The 26,325-nt window shown below is 49.3% G+C and overlaps 1 protein-coding gene across 5 annotated transcripts in view; it reads left to right on the top strand.

The window, feature by feature from the left end:
• Window positions 1–26,325, top strand: part of LOC138643219 (cytochrome P450 2C20-like) — a 383,231-nt gene that overhangs the window by 29,728 nt on the left and 327,178 nt on the right. The window contains exon 1 of one of the 5 annotated variants that reach the window (XM_069732080.1): window positions 15,060–15,101. The exons of 3 other annotated variants lie outside the window; for them this stretch is intronic. The gene's annotated coding sequence lies outside the window, so the exon portion shown is untranslated. Of the gene's footprint in view, window positions 1–15,059; window positions 15,102–22,776; window positions 22,796–26,325 lie in introns of those variants that run through there. One more of the 5 variants, XM_069732078.1, reaches the window with a different exon arrangement.

The following is a 26,325-nucleotide window of genomic DNA, read 5'->3' as shown; positions in this document are numbered from 1 at the left end:
AAGCAGCTGGTCCCGGCTGTACCCAACGATCTTCTAGCTTAGGGAGACTCTTCGCTTTCCCAGAAGGCACCTGGAACATGCAAATTAGCCTCCTCAAGCTTGAATCCCTGGTTTGGTGATTCTTTCCAAGCAGCTGGTCCCGGCTGTACCCAACGATCTTCTAGCTTAGGGAGACTCTTCGCTTTCCCAGAAGGCACCTGGAACATGCAAATTAGCCTCCTCAAGCTTGAATCCCTGGTTTGGTGATTCTTTCCAAGCAGCTGGTCCCGGCTGTACCCAACGATCTTCTAGCTTAGGGAGACTCTTCGCTTTCCCAGAAGGCACCTGGAACATGCAAATTAGCCTCCTCAAGCTTGAATCCCTGGTTTGGTGATTCTTTCCAAGCAGCTGGTCCCGGCTGTACCCAACGATCTTCTAGCTTAGGGAGACTCTTCGCTTTCCCAGAAGGCACCTGGAACATGCAAATTAGCCTCCTCAAGCTTGAATCCCTGGTTTGGTGATTCTTTCCAAGCAGCTGGTCCCGGCTGTACCCAACGATCTTCTAGCTCTAGGGAGACTCTTCGCTTTCCCAGAAGGCACCTGGAACATGCAAATTAGCCTCCTCAAGCTTGAATCCCTGGTTTGGTGATTCTTTCCAAGCAGCTGGTCCCGGCTGTACCCAACGATCTTCTAGCTTAGGGAGACTCTTCGCTTTCCCAGAAGGCACCTGGAACATGCAAATTAGCCTCCTCAAGCTTGAATCCCTGGTTTGGTGATTCTTTCCAAGCAGCTGGTCCCGGCTGTACCCAACGATCTTCTAGCTTAGGGAGACTCTTCGCTTTCCCAGAAGGCACCTGGAACATGCAAATTAGCCTCCTCAAGCTTGAATCCCTGGTTTGGTGATTCTTTCCAAGCAGCTGGTCCCGGCTGTACCCAACGATCTTCTAGCTTAGGGAGACTCTTCGCTTTCCCAGAAGGCACCTGGAACATGCAAATTAGCCTCCTCAAGCTTGAATCCCTGGTTTGGTGATTCTTTCCAAGCAGCTGGTCCCGGCTGTACCCAACGATCTTCTAGCTTAGGGAGACTCTTCGCTTTCCCAGAAGGCACCTGGAACATGCAAATTAGCCTCCTCAAGCTTGAATCCCTGGTTTGGTGATTCTTTCCAAGCAGCTGGTCCCGGCTGTACCCAACGATCTTCTAGCTTAGGGAGACTCTTCGCTTTCCCAGAAGGCACCTGGAACATGCAAATTAGCCTCCTCAAGCTTGAATCCCTGGTTTGGTGATTCTTTCCAAGCAGCTGGTCCCGGCTGTACCCAACGATCTTCTAGCTTAGGGAGACTCTTCGCTTTCCCAGAAGGCACCTGGAACATGCAAATTAGCCTCCTCAAGCTTGAATCCCTGGTTTGGTGATTCTTTCCAAGCAGCTGGTCCCGGCTGTACCCAACGATCTTCTAGCTTAGGGAGACTCTTCGCTTTCCCAGAAGGCACCTGGAACATGCAAATTAGCCTCCTCAAGCTTGAATCCCTGGTTTGGTGATTCTTTCCAAGCAGCTGGTCCCGGCTGTACCCAACGATCTTCTAGCTTAGGGAGACTCTTCGCTTTCCCAGAAGGCACCTGGAACATGCAAATTAGCCTCCTCAAGCTTGAATCCCTGGTTTGGTGATTCTTTCCAAGCAGCTGGTCCCGGCTGTACCCAACGATCTTCTAGCTTAGGGAGACTCTTCGCTTTCCCAGAAGGCACCTGGAACATGCAAATTAGCCTCCTCAAGCTTGAATCCCTGGTTTGGTGATTCTTTCCAAGCAGCTGGTCCCGGCTGTACCCAACGATCTTCTAGCTTAGGGAGACTCTTCGCTTTCCCAGAAGGCACCTGGAACATGCAAATTAGCCTCCTCAAGCTTGAATCCCTGGTTTGGTGATTCTTTCCAAGCAGCTGGTCCCGGCTGTACCCAACGATCTTCTAGCTTAGGGAGACTCTTCGCTTTCCCAGAAGGCACCTGGAACATGCAAATTAGCCTCCTCAAGCTTGAATCCCTGGTTTGGTGATTCTTTCCAAGCAGCTGGTCCCGGCTGTACCCAACGATCTTCTAGCTTAGGGAGACTCTTCGCTTTCCCAGAAGGCACCTGGAACATGCAAATTAGCCTCCTCAAGCTTGAATCCCTGGTTTGGTGATTCTTTCCAAGCAGCTGGTCCCGGCTGTACCCAACGATCTTCTAGCTTAGGGAGACTCTTCGCTTTCCCAGAAGGCACCTGGAACATGCAAATTAGCCTCCTCAAGCTTGAATCCCTGGTTTGGTGATTCTTTCCAAGCAGCTGGTCCCGGCTGTACCCAACGATCTTCTAGCTTAGGGAGACTCTTCGCTTTCCCAGAAGGCACCTGGAACATGCAAATTAGCCTCCTCAAGCTTGAATCCCTGGTTTGGTGATTCTTTCCAAGCAGCTGGTCCCGGCTGTACCCAACGATCTTCTAGCTTAGGGAGACTCTTCGCTTTCCCAGAAGGCACCTGGAACATGCAAATTAGCCTCCTCAAGCTTGAATCCCTGGTTTGGTGATTCTTTCCAAGCAGCTGGTCCCGGCTGTACCCAACGATCTTCTAGCTTAGGGAGACTCTTCGCTTTCCCAGAAGGCACCTGGAACATGCAAATTAGCCTCCTCAAGCTTGAATCCCTGGTTTGGTGATTCTTTCCAAGCAGCTGGTCCCGGCTGTACCCAACGATCTTCTAGCTTAGGGAGACTCTTCGCTTTCCCAGAAGGCACCTGGAACATGCAAATTAGCCTCCTCAAGCTTGAATCCCTGGTTTGGTGATTCTTTCCAAGCAGCTGGTCCCGGCTGTACCCAACGATCTTCTAGCTTAGGGAGACTCTTCGCTTTCCCAGAAGGCACCTGGAACATGCAAATTAGCCTCCTCAAGCTTGAATCCCTGGTTTGGTGATTCTTTCCAAGCAGCTGGTCCCGGCTGTACCCAACGATCTTCTAGCTTAGGGAGACTCTTCGCTTTCCCAGAAGGCACCTGGAACATGCAAATTAGCCTCCTCAAGCTTGAATCCCTGGTTTGGTGATTCTTTCCAAGCAGCTGGTCCCGGCTGTACCCAACGATCTTCTAGCTTAGGGAGACTCTTCGCTTTCCCAGAAGGCACCTGGAACATGCAAATTAGCCTCCTCAAGCTTGAATCCCTGGTTTGGTGATTCTTTCCAAGCAGCTGGTCCCGGCTGTACCCAACGATCTTCTAGCTTAGGGAGACTCTTCGCTTTCCCAGAAGGCACCTGGAACATGCAAATTAGCCTCCTCAAGCTTGAATCCCTGGTTTGGTGATTCTTTCCAAGCAGCTGGTCCCGGCTGTACCCAACGATCTTCTAGCTTAGGGAGACTCTTCGCTTTCCCAGAAGGCACCTGGAACATGCAAATTAGCCTCCTCAAGCTTGAATCCCTGGTTTGGTGATTCTTTCCAAGCAGCTGGTCCCGGCTGTACCCAACGATCTTCTAGCTTAGGGAGACTCTTCGCTTTCCCAGAAGGCACCTGGAACATGCAAATTAGCCTCCTCAAGCTTGAATCCCTGGTTTGGTGATTCTTTCCAAGCAGCTGGTCCCGGCTGTACCCAACGATCTTCTAGCTTAGGGAGACTCTTCGCTTTCCCAGAAGGCACCTGGAACATGCAAATTAGCCTCCTCAAGCTTGAATCCCTGGTTTGGTGATTCTTTCCAAGCAGCTGGTCCCGGCTGTACCCAACGATCTTCTAGCTTAGGGAGACTCTTCGCTTTCCCAGAAGGCACCTGGAACATGCAAATTAGCCTCCTCAAGCTTGAATCCCTGGTTTGGTGATTCTTTCCAAGCAGCTGGTCCCGGCTGTACCCAACGATCTTCTAGCTTAGGGAGACTCTTCGCTTTCCCAGAAGGCACCTGGAACATGCAAATTAGCCTCCTCAAGCTTGAATCCCTGGTTTGGTGATTCTTTCCAAGCAGCTGGTCCCGGCTGTACCCAACGATCTTCTAGCTTAGGGAGACTCTTCGCTTTCCCAGAAGGCACCTGGAACATGCAAATTAGCCTCCTCAAGCTTGAATCCCTGGTTTGGTGATTCTTTCCAAGCAGCTGGTCCCGGCTGTACCCAACGATCTTCTAGCTTAGGGAGACTCTTCGCTTTCCCAGAAGGCACCTGGAACATGCAAATTAGCCTCCTCAAGCTTGAATCCCTGGTTTGGTGATTCTTTCCAAGCAGCTGGTCCCGGCTGTACCCAACGATCTTCTAGCTTAGGGAGACTCTTCGCTTTCCCAGAAGGCACCTGGAACATGCAAATTAGCCATCCTCAAGCTTGAATCCCTGGTTTGGTGATTCTTTCCAAGCAGCTGGTCCCGGCTGTACCCAACGATCTTCTAGCTTAGGGAGACTCTTCGCTTTCCCAGAAGGCACCTGGAACATGCAAATTAGCCTCCTCAAGCTTGAATCCCTGGTTTGGTGATTCTTTCCAAGCAGCTGGTCCCGGCTGTACCCAACGATCTTCTAGCTTAGGGAGACTCTTCGCTTTCCCAGAAGGCACCTGGAACATGCAAATTAGCCTCCTCAAGCTTGAATCCCTGGTTTGGTGATTCTTTCCAAGCAGCTGGTCCCGGCTGTACCCAACGATCTTCTAGCTTAGGGAGACTCTTCGCTTTCCCAGAAGGCACCTGGAACATGCAAATTAGCCTCCTCAAGCTTGAATCCCTGGTTTGGTGATTCTTTCCAAGCAGCTGGTCCCGGCTGTACCCAACGATCTTCTAGCTTAGGGAGACTCTTCGCTTTCCCAGAAGGCACCTGGAACATGCAAATTAGCCTCCTCAAGCTTGAATCCCTGGTTTGGTGATTCTTTCCAAGCAGCTGGTCCCGGCTGTACCCAACGATCTTCTAGCTTAGGGAGACTCTTCGCTTTCCCAGAAGGCACCTGGAACATGCAAATTAGCCTCCTCAAGCTTGAATCCCTGGTTTGGTGATTCTTTCCAAGCAGCTGGTCCCGGCTGTACCCAACGATCTTCTAGCTTAGGGAGACTCTTCGCTTTCCCAGAAGGCACCTGGAACATGCAAATTAGCCTCCTCAAGCTTGAATCCCTGGTTTGGTGATTCTTTCCAAGCAGCTGGTCCCGGCTGTACCCAACGATCTTCTAGCTTAGGGAGACTCTTCGCTTTCCCAGAAGGCACCTGGAACATGCAAATTAGCCTCCTCAAGCTTGAATCCCTGGTTTGGTGATTCTTTCCAAGCAGCTGGTCCCGGCTGTACCCAACGATCTTCTAGCTTAGGGAGACTCTTCGCTTTCCCAGAAGGCACCTGGAACATGCAAATTAGCCTCCTCAAGCTTGAATCCCTGGTTTGGTGATTCTTTCCAAGCAGCTGGTCCCGGCTGTACCCAACGATCTTCTAGCTTAGGGAGACTCTTCGCTTTCCCAGAAGGCACCTGGAACATGCAAATTAGCCTCCTCAAGCTTGAATCCCTGGTTTGGTGATTCTTTCCAAGCAGCTGGTCCCGGCTGTACCCAACGATCTTCTAGCTTAGGGAGACTCTTCGCTTTCCCAGAAGGCACCTGGAACATGCAAATTAGCCTCCTCAAGCTTGAATCCCTGGTTTGGTGATTCTTTCCAAGCAGCTGGTCCCGGCTGTACCCAACGATCTTCTAGCTTAGGGAGACTCTTCGCTTTCCCAGAAGGCACCTGGAACATGCAAATTAGCCTCCTCAAGCTTGAATCCCTGGTTTGGTGATTCTTTCCAAGCAGCTGGTCCCGGCTGTACCCAACGATCTTCTAGCTTAGGGAGACTCTTCGCTTTCCCAGAAGGCACCTGGAACATGCAAATTAGCCTCCTCAAGCTTGAATCCCTGGTTTGGTGATTCTTTCCAAGCAGCTGGTCCCGGCTGTACCCAACGATCTTCTAGCTTAGGGAGACTCTTCGCTTTCCCAGAAGGCACCTGGAACATGCAAATTAGCCTCCTCAAGCTTGAATCCCTGGTTTGGTGATTCTTTCCAAGCAGCTGGTCCCGGCTGTACCCAACGATCTTCTAGCTTAGGGAGACTCTTCGCTTTCCCAGAAGGCACCTGGAACATGCAAATTAGCCTCCTCAAGCTTGAATCCCTGGTTTGGTGATTCTTTCCAAGCAGCTGGTCCCGGCTGTACCCAACGATCTTCTAGCTTAGGGAGACTCTTCGCTTTCCCAGAAGGCACCTGGAACATGCAAATTAGCCTCCTCAAGCTTGAATCCCTGGTTTGGTGATTCTTTCCAAGCAGCTGGTCCCGGCTGTACCCAACGATCTTCTAGCTTAGGGAGACTCTTCGCTTTCCCAGAAGGCACCTGGAACATGCAAATTAGCCTCCTCAAGCTTGAATCCCTGGTTTGGTGATTCTTTCCAAGCAGCTGGTCCCGGCTGTACCCAACGATCTTCTAGCTTAGGGAGACTCTTCGCTTTCCCAGAAGGCACCTGGAACATGCAAATTAGCCATCTCAAGCTTGAATCCCTGGTTTGGTGATTCTTTCCAAGCAGCTGGTCCCGGCTGTACCCAACGATCTTCTAGCTTAGGGAGACTCTTCGCTTTCCCAGAAGGCACCTGGAACATGCAAATTAGCCATCTCAAGCTTGAATCCCTGGTTTGGTGATTCTTTCCAAGCAGCTGGTCCCGGCTGTACCCAACGATCTTCTAGCTTAGGGAGACTCTTCGCTTTCCCAGAAGGCACCTGGAACATGCAAATTAGCCATCTCAAGCTTGAATCCCTGGTTTGGTGATTCTTTCCAAGCAGCTGGTCCCGGCTGTACCCAACGATCTTCTAGCTTAGGGAGACTCTTCGCTTTCCCAGAAGGCACCTGGAACATGCAAATTAGCCATCTCAAGCTTGAATCCCTGGTTTGGTGATTCCTTCCAAGCAGCTGGTCCCGGCTGTACCCAACGATCTTCTAGCTTAGGGAGACTCTTCGCTTTCCCAGAAGGCACCTGGAACATGCAAATTAGCCATCTCAAGCTTGAATCCCTGGTTTGGTGATTCCTTCCAAGCAGCTGGTCCCGGCTGTACCCAACGATCTTCTAGCTTAGGGAGACGCTTCGCTTTCCCAGAAGGCACCTGGAACATGCAAATTAGCCATCTCAAGCTTGAATCCCTGGTTTGGTGATTCCTTCCAAGCAGCTGGTCCCGGCTGTACCCAACGATCTTCTAGCTTAGGGAGACGCTTCGCTTTCCCAGAAGGCACCTGGAACATGCAAATTAGCCATCTCAAGCTTGAATCCCTGGTTTGGTGATTCCTTCCAAGCAGCTGGTCCCGGCTGTACCCAACGATCTTCTAGCTTAGGGAGACGCTTCGCTTTCCCAGAAGGCACCTGGAACATGCAAATTAGCCATCTCAAGCTTGAATCCCTGGTTTGGTGATTCCTTCCAAGCAGCTGGTCCCGGCTGTACCCAACGATCTTCTAGCTTAGGGAGACGCTTCGCTTTCCCAGAAGGCACCTGGAACATGCAAATTAGCCATCTCAAGCTTGAATCCCTGGTTTGGTGATTCCTTCCAAGCAGCTGGTCCCGGCTGTACCCAACGATCTTCTAGCTTAGGGAGACGCTTCGCTTTCCCAGAAGGCACCTGGAACATGCAAATTAGCCATCTCAAGCTTGAATCCCTGGTTTGGTGATTCCTTCCAAGCAGCTGGTCCCGGCTGTACCCAACGATCTTCTAGCTTAGGGAGACGCTTCGCTTTCCCAGAAGGCACCTGGAACATGCAAATTAGCCATCTCAAGCTTGAATCCCTGGTTTGGTGATTCCTTCCAAGCAGCTGGTCCCGGCTGTACCCAACGATCTTCTAGCTTAGGGAGACGCTTCGCTTTCCCAGAAGGCACCTGGAACATGCAAATTAGCCATCTCAAGCTTGAATCCCTGGTTTGGTGATTCCTTCCAAGCAGCTGGTCCCGGCTGTACCCAACGATCTTCTAGCTTAGGGAGACTCTTCGCTTTCCCAGAAGGCACCTGGAACATGCAAATTAGCCATCTCAAGCTTGAATCCCTGGTTTGGTGATTCCTTCCAAGCAGCTGGTCCCGGCTGTACCCAACGATCTTCTAGCTTAGGGAGACTCTTCGCTTTCCCAGAAGGCACCTGGAACATGCAAATTAGCCATCTCAAGCTTGAATCCCTGGTTTGGTGATTCCTTCCAAGCAGCTGGTCCCGGCTGTACCCAACGATCTTCTAGCTTAGGGAGACTCTTCGCTTTCCCAGAAGGCACCTGGAACATGCAAATTAGCCATCTCAAGCTTGAATCCCTGGTTTGGTGATTCCTTCCAAGCAGCTGGTCCCGGCTGTACCCAACGATCTTCTAGCTTAGGGAGACTCTTCGCTTTCCCAGAAGGCACCTGGAACATGCAAATTAGCCATCTCAAGCTTGAATCCCTGGTTTGGTGATTCCTTCCAAGCAGCTGGTCCCGGCTGTACCCAACGATCTTCTAGCTTAGGGAGACTCTTCGCTTTCCCAGAAGGCACCTGGAACATGCAAATTAGCCATCTCAAGCTTGAATCCCTGGTTTGGTGATTCCTTCCAAGCAGCTGGTCCCGGCTGTACCCAACGATCTTCTAGCTTAGGGAGACTCTTCGCTTTCCCAGAAGGCACCTGGAACATGCAAATTAGCCATCTCAAGCTTGAATCCCTGGTTTGGTGATTCCTTCCAAGCAGCTGGTCCCGGCTGTACCCAACGATCTTCTAGCTTAGGGAGACTCTTCGCTTTCCCAGAAGGCACCTGGAACATGCAAATTAGCCATCTCAAGCTTGAATCCCTGGTTTGGTGATTCCTTCCAAGCAGCTGGTCCCGGCTGTACCCAACGATCTTCTAGCTTAGGGAGACTCTTCGCTTTCCCAGAAGGCACCTGGAACATGCAAATTAGCCATCTCAAGCTTGAATCCCTGGTTTGGTGATTCCTTCCAAGCAGCTGGTCCCGGCTGTACCCAACGATCTTCTAGCTTAGGGAGACTCTTCGCTTTCCCAGAAGGCACCTGGAACATGCAAATTAGCCATCTCAAGCTTGAATCCCTGGTTTGGTGATTCCTTCCAAGCAGCTGGTCCCGGCTGTACCCAACGATCTTCTAGCTTAGGGAGACTCTTCGCTTTCCCAGAAGGCACCTGGAACATGCAAATTAGCCATCTCAAGCTTGAATCCCTGGTTTGGTGATTCCTTCCAAGCAGCTGGTCCCGGCTGTACCCAACGATCTTCTAGCTTAGGGAGACTCTTCGCTTTCCCAGAAGGCACCTGGAACATGCAAATTAGCCATCTCAAGCTTGAATCCCTGGTTTGGTGATTCCTTCCAAGCAGCTGGTCCCGGCTGTACCCAACGATCTTCTAGCTTAGGGAGACTCTTCGCTTTCCCAGAAGGCACCTGGAACATGCAAATTAGCCATCTCAAGCTTGAATCCCTGGTTTGGTGATTCCTTCCAAGCAGCTGGTCCCGGCTGTACCCAACGATCTTCTAGCTTAGGGAGACTCTTCGCTTTCCCAGAAGGCACCTGGAACATGCAAATTAGCCATCTCAAGCTTGAATCCCTGGTTTGGTGATTCCTTCCAAGCAGCTGGTCCCGGCTGTACCCAACGATCTTCTAGCTTAGGGAGACTCTTCGCTTTCCCAGAAGGCACCTGGAACATGCAAATTAGCCATCTCAAGCTTGAATCCCTGGTTTGGTGATTCCTTCCAAGCAGCTGGTCCCGGCTGTACCCAACGATCTTCTAGCTTAGGGAGACTCTTCGCTTTCCCAGAAGGCACCTGGAACATGCAAATTAGCCATCTCAAGCTTGAATCCCTGGTTTGGTGATTCCTTCCAAGCAGCTGGTCCCGGCTGTACCCAACGATCTTCTAGCTTAGGGAGACTCTTCGCTTTCCCAGAAGGCACCTGGAACATGCAAATTAGCCATCTCAAGCTTGAATCCCTGGTTTGGTGATTCCTTCCAAGCAGCTGGTCCCGGCTGTACCCAACGATCTTCTAGCTTAGGGAGACTCTTCGCTTTCCCAGAAGGCACCTGGAACATGCAAATTAGCCATCTCAAGCTTGAATCCCTGGTTTGGTGATTCCTTCCAAGCAGCTGGTCCCGGCTGTACCCAACGATCTTCTAGCTTAGGGAGACTCTTCGCTCTCCCAGAAGGCACCTGGAACATGCAAATTAGCCATCTCAAGCTTGAATCCCTGGTTTGGTGATTCCTTCCAAGCAGCTGGTCCCGGCTGTACCCAACGATCTTCTAGCTTAGGGAGACTCTTCGCTCTCCCAGAAGGCACCTGGAACATGCAAATTAGCCATCTCAAGCTTGAATCCCTGGTTTGGTGATTCCTTCCAAGCAGCTGGTCCCGGCTGTACCCAACGATCTTCTAGCTTAGGGAGACTCTTCGCTCTCCCAGAAGGCACCTGGAACATGCAAATTAGCCATCTCAAGCTTGAATCCCTGGTTTGGTGATTCCCTCCAAGCAGCTGGTCCCGGCTGTACCCAACGATCTTCTAGCTTAGGGAGACTCTTCGCTTTCCCAGAAGGCACCTGGAACATGCAAATTAGCCATCTCAAGCTTGAATCCCTGGTTTGGTGATTCCCTCCAAGCAGCTGGTCCCGGCTGTACCCAACGATCTTCTAGCTTAGGGAGACTCTTCGCTTTCCCAGAAGGCACCTGGAACATGCAAATTAGCCATCTCAAGCTTGAATCCCTGGTTTGGTGATTCCCTCCAAGCAGCTGGTCCCGGCTGTACCCAACGATCTTCTAGCTTAGGGAGACTCTTCGCTTTCCCAGAAGGCACCTGGAACATGCAAATTAGCCATCTCAAGCTTGAATCCCTGGTTTGGTGATTCCCTCCATGCAGCTGGTCCCGGCTGTACCCAACGATCTTCTAGCTTAGGGAGACTCTTCGCTTTCCCAGAAGGCACCTGGAACATGCAAATTAGCCATCTCAAGCTTGAATCCCTGGTTTGGTGATTCCCTCCAAGCAGCTGGTCCCGGCTGTACCCAACGATCTTCTAGCTTAGGGAGACTCTTCGCTTTCCCAGAAGGCACCTGGAACATGCAAATTAGCCATCTCAAGCTTGAATCCCTGGTTTGGTGATTCCCTCCAAGCAGCTGGTCCCGGCTGTACCCAACGATCTTCTAGCTTAGGGAGACTCTTCGCTTTCCCAGAAGGCACCTGGAACATGCAAATTAGCCATCTCAAGCTTGAATCCCTGGTTTGGTGATTCCCTCCAAGCAGCTGGTCCCGGCTGTACCCAACGATCTTCTAGCTTAGGGAGACTCTTCGCTTTCCCAGAAGGCACCTGGAACATGCAAATTAGCCATCTCAAGCTTGAATCCCTGGTTTGGTGATTCCCTCCAAGCAGCTGGTCCCGGCTGTACCCAACGATCTTCTAGCTTAGGGAGACTCTTCGCTTTCCCAGAAGGCACCTGGAACATGCAAATTAGCCATCTCAAGCTTGAATCCCTGGTTTGGTGATTCCCTCCAAGCAGCTGGTCCCGGCTGTACCCAACGATCTTCTAGCTTAGGGAGACTCTTCGCTTTCCCAGAAGGCACCTGGAACATGCAAATTAGCCATCTCAAGCTTGAATCCCTGGTTTGGTGATTCCCTCCAAGCAGCTGGTCCCGGCTGTACCCAACGATCTTCTAGCTTAGGGAGACTCTTCGCTTTCCCAGAAGGCACCTGGAACATGCAAATTAGCCATCTCAAGCTTGAATCCCTGGTTTGGTGATTCCCTCCAAGCAGCTGGTCCCGGCTGTACCCAACGATCTTCTAGCTTAGGGAGACTCTTCGCTTTCCCAGAAGGCACCTGGAACATGCAAATTAGCCATCTCAAGCTTGAATCCCTGGTTTGGTGATTCCCTCCAAGCAGCTGGTCCCGGCTGTACCCAACGATCTTCTAGCTTAGGGAGACTCTTCGCTTTCCCAGAAGGCACCTGGAACATGCAAATTAGCCATCTCAAGCTTGAATCCCTGGTTTGGTGATTCCCTCCAAGCAGCTGGTCCCGGCTGTACCCAACGATCTTCTAGCTTAGGGAGACTCTTCGCTTTCCCAGAAGGCACCTGGAACATGCAAATTAGCCATCTCAAGCTTGAATCCCTGGTTTGGTGATTCCCTCCAAGCAGCTGGTCCCGGCTGTACCCAACGATCTTCTAGCTTAGGGAGACTCTTCGCTTTCCCAGAAGGCACCTGGAACATGCAAATTAGCCATCTCAAGCTTGAATCCCTGGTTTGGTGATTCCCTCCAAGCAGCTGGTCCCGGCTGTACCCAACGATCTTCTAGCTTAGGGAGACTCTTCGCTTTCCCAGAAGGCACCTGGAACATGCAAATTAGCCATCTCAAGCTTGAATCCCTGGTTTGGTGATTCCTTCCAAGCAGCTGGTCCCGGCTGTACCCAACGATCTTCTAGCTTAGGGAGACTCTTCGATTTCCCAGAAGGCACCTGGAACATGCAAATTAGCCATCTCAAGCTTGAATCCCTGGTTTGGTGATTCCTTCCAAGCAGCTGGTCCCGGCTGTACCCAACGATCTTCTAGCTTAGGGAGACTCTTCGCTTTCCCAGAAGGCACCTGGAACATGCAAATTAGCCATCTCAAGCTTGAATCCCTGGTTTGGTGATTCTTTCCAAGCAGCTGGTCCCGGCTGTACCCAACGATCTTCTAGCTTAGGGAGACTCTTCGCTTTCCCAGAAGGCACCTGGAACATGCAAATTAGCCTCCTCAGCTTGAATCCCTGGTTTGGTGATTCTTTCCAAGCAGCTGGTCCCGGCTGTACTCAACGATCTTCTAGCTTAGGGAGACTCTTCGCTTTCCCAGAAGGCACCTGGAATATGCAAATTAGCCATCTCAAGCTTGAATCCCTGGTTTGGTGATTCTTTCCAAGCAGCTGGTCCCGGCTGTACCCAACGATCTTCTAGCTTAGGGAGACTCTTCGCTTTCCCAGAAGGCACCTGGAATATGCAAATTAGCCATCTCAAGCTTGAATCCCTGGTTTGGTGATTCTTTCCAAGCAGCTGGTCCCGGCTGTACCCAACGATCTTCTAGCTTAGGGAGACTCTTCGCTTTCCCAGAAGGCACCTGTAGTTACCTTCATTCACGGTGATGCACCCTCTGCTGGATGTCCTCATATGACCTCGAGCGTGGGAACTTTTCTGAATATTTTCCCAGCCTCGAGGTCATATGAGGACATCCAGCAGAGGGCGCATCACCGCGAATGACGGTAACTACAGGTCATTGACCTACTTTCCATTCATTCGCTGGGGTTTTACTGGCATGACAAAGATGTAAAGGAACAGGACGGCACGAGAGAAATACGAGCTCCACTGAGCAGGACTAATAGAGTACAGCCGAATAGCAGGTGTCACGAAAGCTGTGGGTATATGGTGCTCTGCAGAAAAGTATCAACCAAGATCCACAATGCAGTCGAAGAACAAGGAAATATGCGGCACTCACCCAATTGTAGCTGTGTAATTCGTGAACTTTATTGGAAAAAATATTTAATACAGCCGTCAGGACATCAGGTATGCAGGAGGGTGCGGTAATTATTATTATTATTTTAATTCTTTATTTTACACATTAATATGGATCCCAGGGCCTGAAGGAGAGTTTCCTCTCCTTCAGACCCTGGGAACCATCAGGATACCTTCCGATACTTGGTGTCCCATTGACTTGTATTGGTATCGGATATCGGTATCGGCGATATCCGATACTTTTCGGGTATCGGCCGATACTATCCGATACCGATACTTTCAAGTATCGGACGGTATCGCTCAACACTAGTTATGACCTTTGTCAAGACCTGCAGCCTAGAACAGATGCTAAGTTACTGCTGGTCATACATCCATACATATCCATATTCCACTACACCTACAATAGTGCAGAAAACACCCAGAATGTCCTGACATAACGGCTTGCGTCATTGGCTGCTGAAATCACATGTCCCTCTCCATATAAATAGTGGACTTCTTGTTTTAGCGCCATTTTGACACTGTAACAGCACAGAGAGGCTGCTCCTGACGCTGCCACTGATAGCAGCAAGAATTTAGCTAGTTAGTTCGGTGGTTGTAAATCAGTCAGATAGTGTAGCTAGTTAGTGTCCAGTGTGGCTGTGAAATTTACCTTCCAGCATTTTTTTTGCCATTACTGAGGTCCACAGACAAAGCCAGCAGGGCACATGTCGTACAAGTGTTTTGTGCACTGCTTCTAATGTGCTCCATGCCCGAGTATAGCATTCTAAATAATTATTTTTTCTCAAGATAAATGTGAAACAGCTTGCTGTATCCTACCTTGCCATTTTGTGCTATGGTGATATGAACCTGTCTGCAGTCCTAAGGCACATTAGAAAAAAATTATAATTTTTCAGTTTCAAAAAGTTAGACTACCCGCTGTATCACACGTTGTCATTTTGTTGGGTTGAAATTAAGCTGTAGAAGCCTGATCCATGGGACACAAAAATTCTTCTATTCCTAGGTTCATACAATAGGGGACCTGATTTTAAAATAGTTTGTAGCATCTAGAGGACTGATAAGGAGGACACAAAAAATGTTTGTGTTCCTAACGTCATACAGTAGGGGACATCTGACTTTCAAATTGTTTGTGGCATATCTTCTTTGTTATACAGGCCTCATACACACTCAAACAACTCTTTCTTCTGTGACTAACATGATACAGCACGCCAAATTTCATATTGGAATTTACTGCTGAAATTCTGCTGTTAGCAGAGGTGCTGCAGAGTTTAAAATCTATTTTTTGTTAATATTACTGTGCTCCTACAACACTTTCTGAACAACATGACTGGGAAAAAGCGAGGCCATGGTGGAAGGAGAATTAGGCTTGGTGTTCAAGGTGCATGTGGGGTAGGAGGTCATCTTTTTGATAGCACTAGTGAACCAACAACATCACATCCTATGCAAAGACAACTGAGAACTCCTTTTACTGGACGTGCTTCTCCACCACCTTTCTTTGGCAGACGCACAGCAGTACGCTTTGTTGATGAGTCCCAGAAAGAGCATGTGATTGAGAGGATGGCAAGCACAGCTTCAAGTGGCCTCTACTCCTCTTCCTCCACCTCAACATCATACCCAGTACACTCCACAGATATGGCACCCAAATTATCCTTACTTTCCCCCGCTGACTGAACGGAACCACAGATGGGTGAGTCTAAAGAGCTGTTCACACATTCTATGTCATAGTAACATAGTAACATAGTTATTAAGGTTGAAGGAAGACTATAAGTCCATCTAGTTCAACCCATAGCCTAACCTAACATGCCCTAACATGTTGATCCAGAGGAAGGCAAAAAAAACCCATGTGGCAAAGAGTAAGCTCCACATTGGGGAAAAAAATTCCTTCCCGACTCCACATACGGCAATCAGACTAGTTCCCTGGATCAACACCCTAACAAGGAATCTAGTATATATACCCTGTAACATTATACTTTTCCAGAAAGGTATCCAGTCCCCTCTTAAATTTAAGTAATGAATCAGTCATTACAACATCATACAGCAGAGAGTTCCATAGTCTCACTGCTCTTACTGTAAAGAATCCGCGTCTGTTATTATGCTTAAACCTTGTTTCCTCCAGATGTAGAGGATGCCCCCTTGTCCCTGTCTCAGGTCTATGATTAAAAAGATCATCAGAAAGGTCCTTGTACTGTCCCCTCATATATTTATACATTAAAATAAGATCACCCCTTAGCCTTCCTTTTTCCAACCTAAATAGCCCCCAGTGTAATAACCTATCTTGGTATTGCAGACCCCCCAGTCCTCTAATAACCTTGGTCGCTCTTCTCTGCACCCGCTCCAGTTCAGCTATGTCTTTCTTATACACCGGAGACCAGAACTGTGCACAGTATTCTAAGTGTGGTCGAACTAGTGACTTGTATGGAGGTAAAATTATGTTCTCCTCATGAGCATCTATGCCTCTTTTAATGCATCCCATTATTTTATTTGTCTTTGTAGCAGCTGCCTGACACTGGCCACTGAACATGAGTTTGTCATCCACCCATACACCCAGGTCATTTTCATTGATGGTTTTGTCCAGAGTTTTAGAATTAAGCACATAATTATACATCTTATTACTTCTCCCCAAGTGCATGACCTTACATTTATCCCCATTAAAGCTCATTTGCCATTTATCAGCCCAAGCTTCTAGTTTACATAAATCATCCTGTAATATAAAATTGTCCTCCTCTGTATTGATTACCCTGCAGAGTTTAGTGTCATCTGCAAATATTGAAATTCTACTCTGAATGCCCCCTACAAGGTCATTAATAAATATGTTAAAAAGAAGAGGGTCCAATACTGACCCCTGTGGTACCCCACTGCTAACCGCGACCCAGTCCGAGTGTGCTCCATTAATAACCACCCTTTGTTTCCTATCACAGAGCCTATTCTTAACCCACTTACACATATTTTCCCCTATCCCCATTATTCTCATTTTATGTATCAATCTTTTGTGTGGCACCGTATCAAAAGCTTTTGAGAAGTCCATATACACAACATCCACTGGGTTCCCTTGGTCCAGTCCGGAACTTACCTCTTCATAGAAACTGATCAAATTAGTCTGACATGAACGGTCCCTAGTAAACCCGTGCTGATACTGGGTCATGAGGTTATTCCTCTTCAGATACTCCAGTATAGCGTCCCTTAGAATGCCCTCCAGGATTTTACCCACAGTAGAGGTTAAGCTTACTGGCCTATAATTTCCGAGTTCAGATTTTGTCCCCTTTTTGAATATTGGCACCACATTTGCTATACGCCAGTCCTGCGGCACAGACCCTGTTATTATGGAGTCTTTAAAGATTAAAAATAATGGCCTATCAATGACTGTACTTAATTCCTGCAGTACTCGAGGGTGGATCCCATCCGGGCTCGGAGATTTGTCAATTTTAGTGATTTTTAGACGCCGCCGCACTTCCTGCTGGGTTATGCAGGTGACATTTAATGGGGAATTTTTATCACTAGTCATTTTGTCGCCATGGGATTCTCTTGTGTAAATACTGATGAAAAAAAAGTCATTTAGCATATTGGCTTTTTCCTCATCCTCATCCACCATCTCACCCAGACTATTTTTAACCCCTCTGTGACCTTAGACGTACTATCCCGTCGAGGTGCCCTGGGCTTATCTGACCCTGGACGGGATAGTACGTCATAGCCGATCGGCCGCGCTCACGGGGGAGCGCGGCCGATCGCGGCCGGGTGTCAGCTGCTTATCGCAGCTGACATCCGGCACTATGTGCCAGGAGCGGTCACGGACCGCCCCCGGCACATTAACCCCTGGCACACCGCGATCAAAGATGATCGCGATGTGCCGGCGGTGCAGGGAAGCACCGCGCAGGGAGGGGGCTCCCTGCGGGCTTCCCTGAGACCCCCGGAGCAACGCGATGTGATCGCGTTGCTGCGAGGTTCTCACCTCCCTCCCTGCTCCCTCCAGCCCCGGATCCAAGATGGCCGCGGATCCGGGTCCTGCAGGGAGGGAGGTGGCTTCACAGAGCCTGCTCAGAGCAGGCACTGTGAAGCCTGCAGCGCTGCATGTCAGATCAGTGATCTGACAGAGTGCTGTGCAAACTGTCAGATCACTGATCTGTGATGTCCCCCCCTGGGACAAAGTAAAAAAGTAAAAAAAAAAATTTCCAAATGTGTAAAAAAAATAAAAAAAAATATTCCAAAATAATGAAAAAAAAAAAAAATATTATTCCCATAAATACATTTCTTCATCTAAATAAAAAAAAACCCAATAAAAGTACACATATTTAGTATCGCCGCGTCCGTAACGACCCGACCTATAAAACTGTCCCACTAGTTAACCCCTTCAGTAAACACCGTAAGAAAAAAAAACGAGGCAAAAAACAACGCTTTATTATCATACCGCCGAACAAAAAGTGGAATAACACGCGATCAAAAGGACAGATATAAATAACCATGGTACCGCTGAAAGCGTCATATTGTCCCGCAAAAAAAGAGCCGCCATACAGCATCATCAGCAAAAAAATAAAAAAGTTATAGTCCTGAGAATAAAGCGATGCAAAAATAATTATTTTTTCTGTAAAAAAGTTTTTATCGTATAAAAGCGCCAAACCATAAAAAAATGATATAAATGAGGTATCGCTGTAATCGTACTGACCCGAAGAATAAAACTGATTTATCAATTTTACCAAACGCGGAACGGTATAAACGCCTCCCCCAATAGAAATTCATGAATAGCTGGCTTTTGGTCATTCTTCCACACAAAAATCGGAATAAAAAGCGATCAAAAAATGTCACGTGCCCAAAAATGTTTTCAATAAAAACGTCAACTCGTCCCGCAAAAAACAAGACCTCACATGACTCTGTGGACCAAAATATGGAAAAATTATAGCTCTCAAAATGTGGTATTGCAAAAAATATTTTTTGCAATAAAAAGGGTCTTTCAGTGTGTGACGGCTGCCAATCATAAAAATCCGCTAAAAAACTCGCTATAAAAGTAAATCAAACCCCCCTTCATCACCCCCTTAGTTAGGGAAAAATAAAAAAAATGTATTTATTTCCATTTTCCCATTAGGGCTAGGGTTAGGGCTAGGGTTAGGGCTAGGGCTAGGGTTAGGGCTAGGGTTAGGGCTAGGGCTAGGGTTAGGGCTAGGGTTAGGGCTAGGGTTAGGGTTAGGGCTAGGGTTAGGGCTAGGGTTAGGGCTAGGGCTAGGGTTAGGGCTAGGGTTAGGGCTAGGGTTAGGGTTAGGGTTAGGGCTAGGGTTAGGGCTAGGGTTAGGGTTAGGGCTAGGGTTAGGGTTAGGGCTAGGGTTAGGGCTAGGGCTAGGGTTAGGGCTAGGGTTAGGGCTAGGGTTAGGGCTAGGGTTAGGGTTAGGGTTGGGGCTACAGTTAGGGTTGGGGCTAAAGTTAGGGTTAGGGTTTAGATTACATTTAAAGTTGGGAATAGGGTTGGGATTAGGGTTAGGGGTGTGTCAGGGTTAGAGGTGTGGTTAGGGTTACCGTTGGAATTAGGGTTAGGGGTGTGTTTAGATTAGGGTTTCAGTTATAATTGGGGGGTTTCCACTGTTTCGGCACATCAGGGGCTCTCCAAACACGACATGGCGTCCGATCTCAATTCCAGCCAATTCTGCGTTGAAAAAGTAAAACAGTGCTCCTTCCCTTCCGAGCTCTCTTGTGTGCCCAAACAGGGGTTTACCCCAACATATGGGGTATCAGCGTACTCAGGACAAATTGGACAACAACTTTTGTGGACCAATTTCTCCTGTTACCCTTGGGAAAATACAAAAGAGGGGGCTAAAAAATAATTTTTGTGGGAAAACAAAAAGATTTTTTATTTTCACGGCTCTGCGTTATAAACTGTAGTGAAACACTTGGGGGTTCAAAGTTCTCACAACACATCTAGATAAGTTCATTGAGGGGTCTAGTTTCCAATATGGGGTCACTTGTGGGGGGTTTCTACTGTTTAGGTACATTAGGGGCTCTGCAAACGCAATGTGACGCCTGCAGACCAATCCATCTAAGTCTGCATTCCAAATGATGCTCCTTCCCTTCCGAGCCCTCCCATGCGCCCAAACGGTGGTTCCCCCCCACATATCGGGTATCAGCGTACTCAGGACAAATTGGACAACAACATTTAGGGTCCAATTTCTCCTGCTAACCTTGGAAAAATACAAAACTGGGGGCTAAAATATAATTTTTGTGGAAAAAAAAATATTTTTTATTTGCATGGCTCTGCGTTATATACTGTAGTGATATACTTGGGGGTTCAAAGCTCTCACAACACATCAAGATGAGTTCCTTAGGGGGTCTACTTTCCAAAATGGTGTCACTTGTGGGGGGTTTCTACTGTTTAGGTACATTAGGGGCTCTGCAAACGCAATGTGACGCCTGCAGACCATTCCATCTAAGTCTGCATTCCAAATGGCGCTCCTTCCCTTCCGAGCCCTCCCATGCGCCCAATCGGTGGTTCCCCCCCACATATGGGGTATCAGCGTACTCAGGACAAATTGGACAACAACTTTTGGGGTCCAATTTCTCCTGTTACCCTAGGGAAAATACAAAACTGGGGGCTAAAAAATAATTTTTGTGGGAAAAAAATTTTGTTTTATTTTTATGGCTCTGCATTATAAACTTCTGTGAAGCCCTTGGTGGGTCAAAGTGCTCACCACACATCCAGATAAGTTCCTTAGGGGGTCTACTTTCCAAAATGGTGTCACTTGTGGGGGGTTTCAATGTTTAGGCACATCAGTGGCTCTCCAAACGCAACATGGCGTCCCATCTCAATTCCTGTCAATTTTGCATTAAAAAGTCAAACGGCGCTCCTTCCCTTCCGAGCTCTCCCATGCGCCCAAACAGTGGTTTACTGCCACATATGGGGTATCAGCGTACTCAGGACAAATTCGACAACAACTTTTGAGGTCCAATTTCTTCTCTTACCCTTGGAAAAATAAAAAATTGGGGGCAAAAATATAATTTTTGTGAAAAAATATGATTTTTTATTTTTACGGTTCTGCATTATAAACTTCTGTGAAGCACTTGGTGGGTCAAAGTGCTCACCACACCTCTAGATAAGTTCCTTAAGGGGTCTACTTTCCAAAATGGTGTCACTTGTGGGGGGTTTCAATGTTTAGGCACATCAGTGGCTCTCCAAACGCAACATGGCGTCCCATCTCAATTCCTGTCAATTTTGCATTGAAAAGTCAAATAGCGCTCCTTCCCTTCCGAGCTCTCCCATGCGCCCAAACAGTGGTTTACTGCCACATATGGGGTATCAGCGTACTCAGGACAAATTGGACAACAACTTTTTGGGTCCAATTTCTCCTGTTACCCTTGGTAAAATAAAACAAATTGGAGCTGAAGTAAATTTTTTGTGTAAAAAAGTTAAATGTTCATTTTTATTTAAACATTCCAAAAATTCCTATTAAACACCTGAAGGGTTAATAAACTTCTTGAATGTGGTTTTGAGCACATTGAGGGGTGCAGTTTTTAGAATGGTGTCACACTTGGGCATTTTCTATCATATAGACCCCTCAAAATGACTTCAAATGAGACGTGGTCCCTAAAAAAAATGGTGTTGTAAAAATGAGAAATTGCTGGTCAACTTTTAACCCTTATAACTCCCTAACAAAAAAAAAAAATTGGTTCCAAAATTATGCTGATGTAAAGGAGACATGTGGGAAATGTTACTTATTAAGTATTTTGTGTGACATATCTCTGTGATTTAATTGCATAAAAATTCAAAGTTTGAAAATTGCGAAATTTTCAAAATTTTCGCCAAATTTCCATTTTTTTCACAAATAAACGCAGGTACTATCAAATAAATTTTACCACTATCATGAAGTACAATATGTCACGAGAAAACAATGTCAGAATCACCAGGATCCGTTGAAGCGTTTCGGAGTTATAACCTCATAAAGGGACAGTGGTCAGAATTGTAAAAATTGGCCTGGTCATTGACGTGCAAACCACCCTTGGGGGTAAAGGGGTTAAGGGGGCCAAAACTATCATTTTTTAGTTTCTTACTATTTATGTAGTTAAAGAATATTTTGGGATTATTTTTACTCTCTCTGGCAATTAGTCTCTCTGTCTCAATCTTTGCTGCCTTGATTTGCTTTTTACAGAATTTATTTACTTTTCTGTATTTATTTAATGCCTCCTCACTACCTACTTCCTTTAATTCTCTATATTCTTTCTTTTTGTCACTTATTGCGCCCCTTACAGCTCTATTTAACCGTATTGGTTTCCTCCTATTTCTAGTATGTTTATTCCCATACGGTATATACTGTGCACAGGTCCTATCCAGGATGCTAATAAACGTCTCCCATTTTCTTACTGTATTTTTATGTCTCAGGATATTGTTCCATTTAATTGCACCAAGATCCTCTCTCATCCGTTGGAAATTTGCCCTCCTGAAGTTTAGTGTCCTTGTCACCCCTCTACTACACATCTTATTAAAGGAGACATGAAAACTTATTATTTTGTGATCACTATTCCCCAAGTAACCCCCAACCCTTATATTTGATATGCGGTCTGGCCTGTTGGTTAATATTAGGTCTAGCAGTGCCCCCCTTCTTGTTGGGTCCTGAACCAGTTGTGAAAGGTAATTGTCTCTCATAGTTGTCAGACCCCGATCAGCTTTGCTGGAACTGCAGGTTTCTGTTCCCCAATCTATTTCAGGGTAGTTGAAGTCCCCCATAATAATGACTTCCAGGGCCGCCATCAGGGCATTACAGCCATTACATGTGTAAGGGGCCCGGTGAGGAGAGGCAAGGAGGGAGGGCCCGGACTGACCAGACACGCAATCAGCACGTCTCATACACTTTGTTCCCCACCTCTTTTCCTGCCGGTCTGGAGGCATTATGAGGTGATTGCATCGCTCCTGTCTGATGTGGCCGCACTCACTGCAGCAGACGCTGTACAAGGACCTGGGCTTTTGCTCTGTGCAGAGCTCGGTGCCGCCTCCAGCAGAGGCTCCGCCTCCATCATTTCTCACCGTGACTGTCACCTCCTCCAGAACAGAACAGCAGCAGTGACCGGAGCTCTGCAGGAAGAGATTGAAGCCAGTAAAGGTCAACAATTCTGCGATGCTGCCTCCTAGTGGCTCCAGAACTAGGGACCCCGGGGCCCCACTATTCCTGTGGGATCAAGCTGCCGGCACTAGTGCACTAGGCTACACTACACTGTCCCTCCATAACACCAGTGCTAGGAAACTGCTGTGTAGGAAGTCTCCCAGTCCCTGTACTCGCATCACTTGCAGTCGGGACCGGGGGAGGGGGTGACCAAGAGTCTGCACTGGAAGAGACAGCAGCCGCTCTTATTATAGTCTCCTGCTGTCTGCTGGCCTGGGATAATGGTGCAGGTGGTGAAGGCCCTGCAGGATAGGTAAGTATATATAATAGTGTGCGTATGATACTGTGGTGTATATAGTGTATGTAAAATATAGTGTGCAGTATATGTATTTTCTTGTTTGTAAATAAGTGTATGGATATACTGGAGATGATCCTTGTATATGTAATAGTGTATCTGCAGTATATAGTGTAGTTAATGTATAGCGTACAGTGTGTGTATATATATGATCCTTGTATCTGTAGTATATATTGTACGTAATGTACAGTGTGTATGTATATATTCTAGTTCTATCAGTGTAGAGATGCCATGTCTGCAGAGGAGTGCTGCACTCAGTACCCTAATACCAGCACACAACGCATGTGTGTATTTTTATGAATTATCTTTAATAACACACCTCACCTATAATGCGTGAGAAGACGTCATATACTGGTATACTGTATGTATATATGTGAGCATTTTACAGGGCCGCCATCAGGGCATGACGGCCGTGACTGGCGTATGGGGCCCGGTGGGCAGAGTGGTCCCGCATCGGGCCCCGTCTCATCTGCTCACCGGGCCCCTACCGGCAGCCGCAGGCTAACCGAGCCCTTAGCACCGACGCTGCAGCTGTTTAAAGCTATTGCCGTGGGCCCGCACATCAATAGTTAACAGCCGCCAGCCAATCTGAGGCTGGCAGCCGACGTCAGCCGCAGCGTGCGTGCATGTCGCCGGCGTCTGACATCATTGTCACTCGCCAGTGAGTGCACGCTGCAACTGCGTGGAGACAGAGAACTTCGCCCGCCTGGACACAGATGGGGCAGAGTGCTGGACACAGATGGGGCAGAGTGCTGGACACAGATGGGGCAGAGTGCTGGACACAGATGCGGCAGAGTGCTGGACAGAGATGGGGCAGAGTGCTGGACAGAGATGGGGCAGAGTGCTGGACACAGATGGGGCAGAGTGCTGGACAGAGATGGGGCAGAGTGCTGGACACAGATGGGGCAGAGTGCTGGACACAGATGGGGCAGAGTGCTGGACACAGATGGGGCAGAGTGCTGGACACAGATGGGGCAGAGTGCTGGACAGAGATGGGGCAGAGTGCTGGACACAGATGGGGCAGAGTGCTGGACACAGATGGGGCAGAGTGCTGGACACAGATGGGGCAGAGTGCTGGACACAGATGGGGCAGAGTGCTGGACACAGATGGGGCAGAGTGCTGGACAGAGATGGGGCAGAGTGCTGGACAGAGATGGGGCAGAGTGCTGGACACAGATGGGGCAGAGTGCTGGACACAGATGGGGCAGAGTGCTGGACAGAGATGGGGCAGAGTGCTGGACACAGATGGGGCAGAGTGCTGGACACAGATGGGGCAGAGTGCTGGACACAGATGGGGCAGAGTGCTGGACACAGATGGGGCAGAGTGCTGGACAGAGATGGGGCAGAGTGCTGGACACAGATGGGGCAGAGTGCTGGACACAGATGGGGCAGAGTGCTGGACAGAGATGGGGCAGAGTGCTGGACACAGATGGGGCAGAGTGCTGGACAGAGATGGGGCAGAGTGCTGGACACAGATGGGGCAGAGTGCTGGATAGAGATGGGGCAGAGTGCTGGACAGAGATGGGGCAGAGTGCTGGACACAGATGGGGCAGAGTGCTGGACACAGATGCGGCAGAGTGCTGGACAGAGATGGGGCAGAGTGCTGGACACAGATGGGGCAGAGTGCTGGACAGAGATGGGGCAGAGTGCTGGACAGAGATGGGGCAGAGTGCTGGACACAGATGGGGCAGAGTGCTGGACAGAGATGGGGCAGAGTGCTGGACAGAGATGGGGCAGAGTGCTGGACACAGATGGGGCAGAGTGCTGGGCAGAGATGGGGCAGAGTGCTGGACAGAGATGGGGCAGAGTGCTGGACAGAGATGGGGCAGAGTGCTGGACAGAGATGGGGCAGAATGCTGGACAGAGATGGGGCAGAGTGCTGGACAGAGATGGGGCAGAGTGCTGGACAGAGATGCGGCAGAGTGCTGGACACAGATGGGGCAGAGTGCTGGACAGAGATGGGGCAGAGTGCTGGACACAGATGGGGCAGAGTGCTGGACACAGATGGGGCAGAGTGCTGGACAGAGATGGGGCAGAGTGCTGGACAGAGATGGGGCAGAGTGCTGGACAGAGATGGGGCAGAGTGCTGGACACAGATGGGGCAGAGTGCTGGACAGAGATGGGGCAGAGTGCTGGACAGAGATGGGGCAGAGTGCTGGACAGAGATGCGGCAGAGTGCTGGACACAGATGGGGCAGAGTGCTGGACAGAGATGGGGCAGAGTGCTGGACAGAGATGGGGCACAGTGCTGGACAGAGATGGGGCAGAGTGCTGGACACAGATGGGGCAGAGTGCTGGACACAGATGCGGCAGAGTGCTGGACAGAGATGGGGCAGAGTGCTGAACACAGATGGGGCAGAGTGCTGGACACAGATGGGGCAGAGTGCTGGACACAGATGGGGCAGAGTGCTGGACAGAGATGGGGCAGAGTGCTGGACAGAGATGGGGCAGAGTGCTGAACACAGATGGGGCAGAGTGCTGGACACAGATGGGGCAGAGTGCTGGACAGAGATGGGGCAGAGTGCTGGACAGAGATGCGGCAGAGTGCTGAACACAGATGGGGCAGAGTGCTGGACACAGATGGGGCAGAGTGCTGGACACAGATGGGGCAGAGTGCTGGACACAGATGGGGCAGAGTGCTGGACACAGATGGGGCAGAGTGCTGGAAACAGATGGGGCAGAGTGCTGGACACAGATCGGGCAGGATTGGACACAGATGGGGCAGAGTGCTGGACACAGATGGGGCAGAGTGCTGGACACAGATGGGGCAGAGTGCTGGACAGAGATGGGGCAGAGTGGTGGACAGAGATGGGGCAGAATGCTGGACAGAGATGGGGCAGAGTGCTGGACAGAGATGGGGCAGAGTGCTGGACACAGATGGGGCAGAGTGCTGGACACAGATGGGGCAGAGTGCTGGACACAGATGGGGCAGAGTGCTGGACACAGATGCGGCAGAGTGCTGGACAGAGATGGGTCAGAGTGCTGGACAGAGATGGGGCAGAGTGCTGGACACAGATGGGGCAGAGTGCTGGACAGAGATGGGGCAGAGTGCTGGACACAGATGGGGCAGAGTGCTGGACACAGATGCGGCAGAGTGCTGGACAGAGATGGGGCAGAGTGCTGGACAGAGATGGGGCAGAGTGCTGGACAGAGATGGGGCAGAGTGCTGGACACAGATGGGGCAGAGTGCTGGACAGAGATGGAGCAGAGTGCTGGACAGAGATGGGGCAGAGTGCTGGACACAGATGGGGCAGAGTGCTGGACACAGATGGGGCAGAGTGCTGGACAGAGATGGGGCAGAGTGCTGGACACAGATGGGGCAGAGTGCTGGACAGAGATGGGGCAGAGTGCTGGACAGAGATGGGGCAGAGTGCTGGACACAGATGGGGCAGAGTGCTGGACAGAGATGGGGCAGAGTGCTGGACACAGATGGGGCAGAGTGCTGGATAGAGATGGGGCAGAGTGCTGGACACAGATGGGGCAGAGTGC

This window comes from Ranitomeya imitator, chromosome 6, assembly GCF_032444005.1.
Source record: "Ranitomeya imitator isolate aRanImi1 chromosome 6, aRanImi1.pri, whole genome shotgun sequence".
In the NCBI taxonomy this organism is placed as follows: Eukaryota; Metazoa; Chordata; class Amphibia; order Anura; family Dendrobatidae; genus Ranitomeya; species Ranitomeya imitator.
The sequence above is the reverse complement of the archived record's forward strand: the minus strand, read 5'-3'. Positions and strand labels throughout refer to the sequence as shown.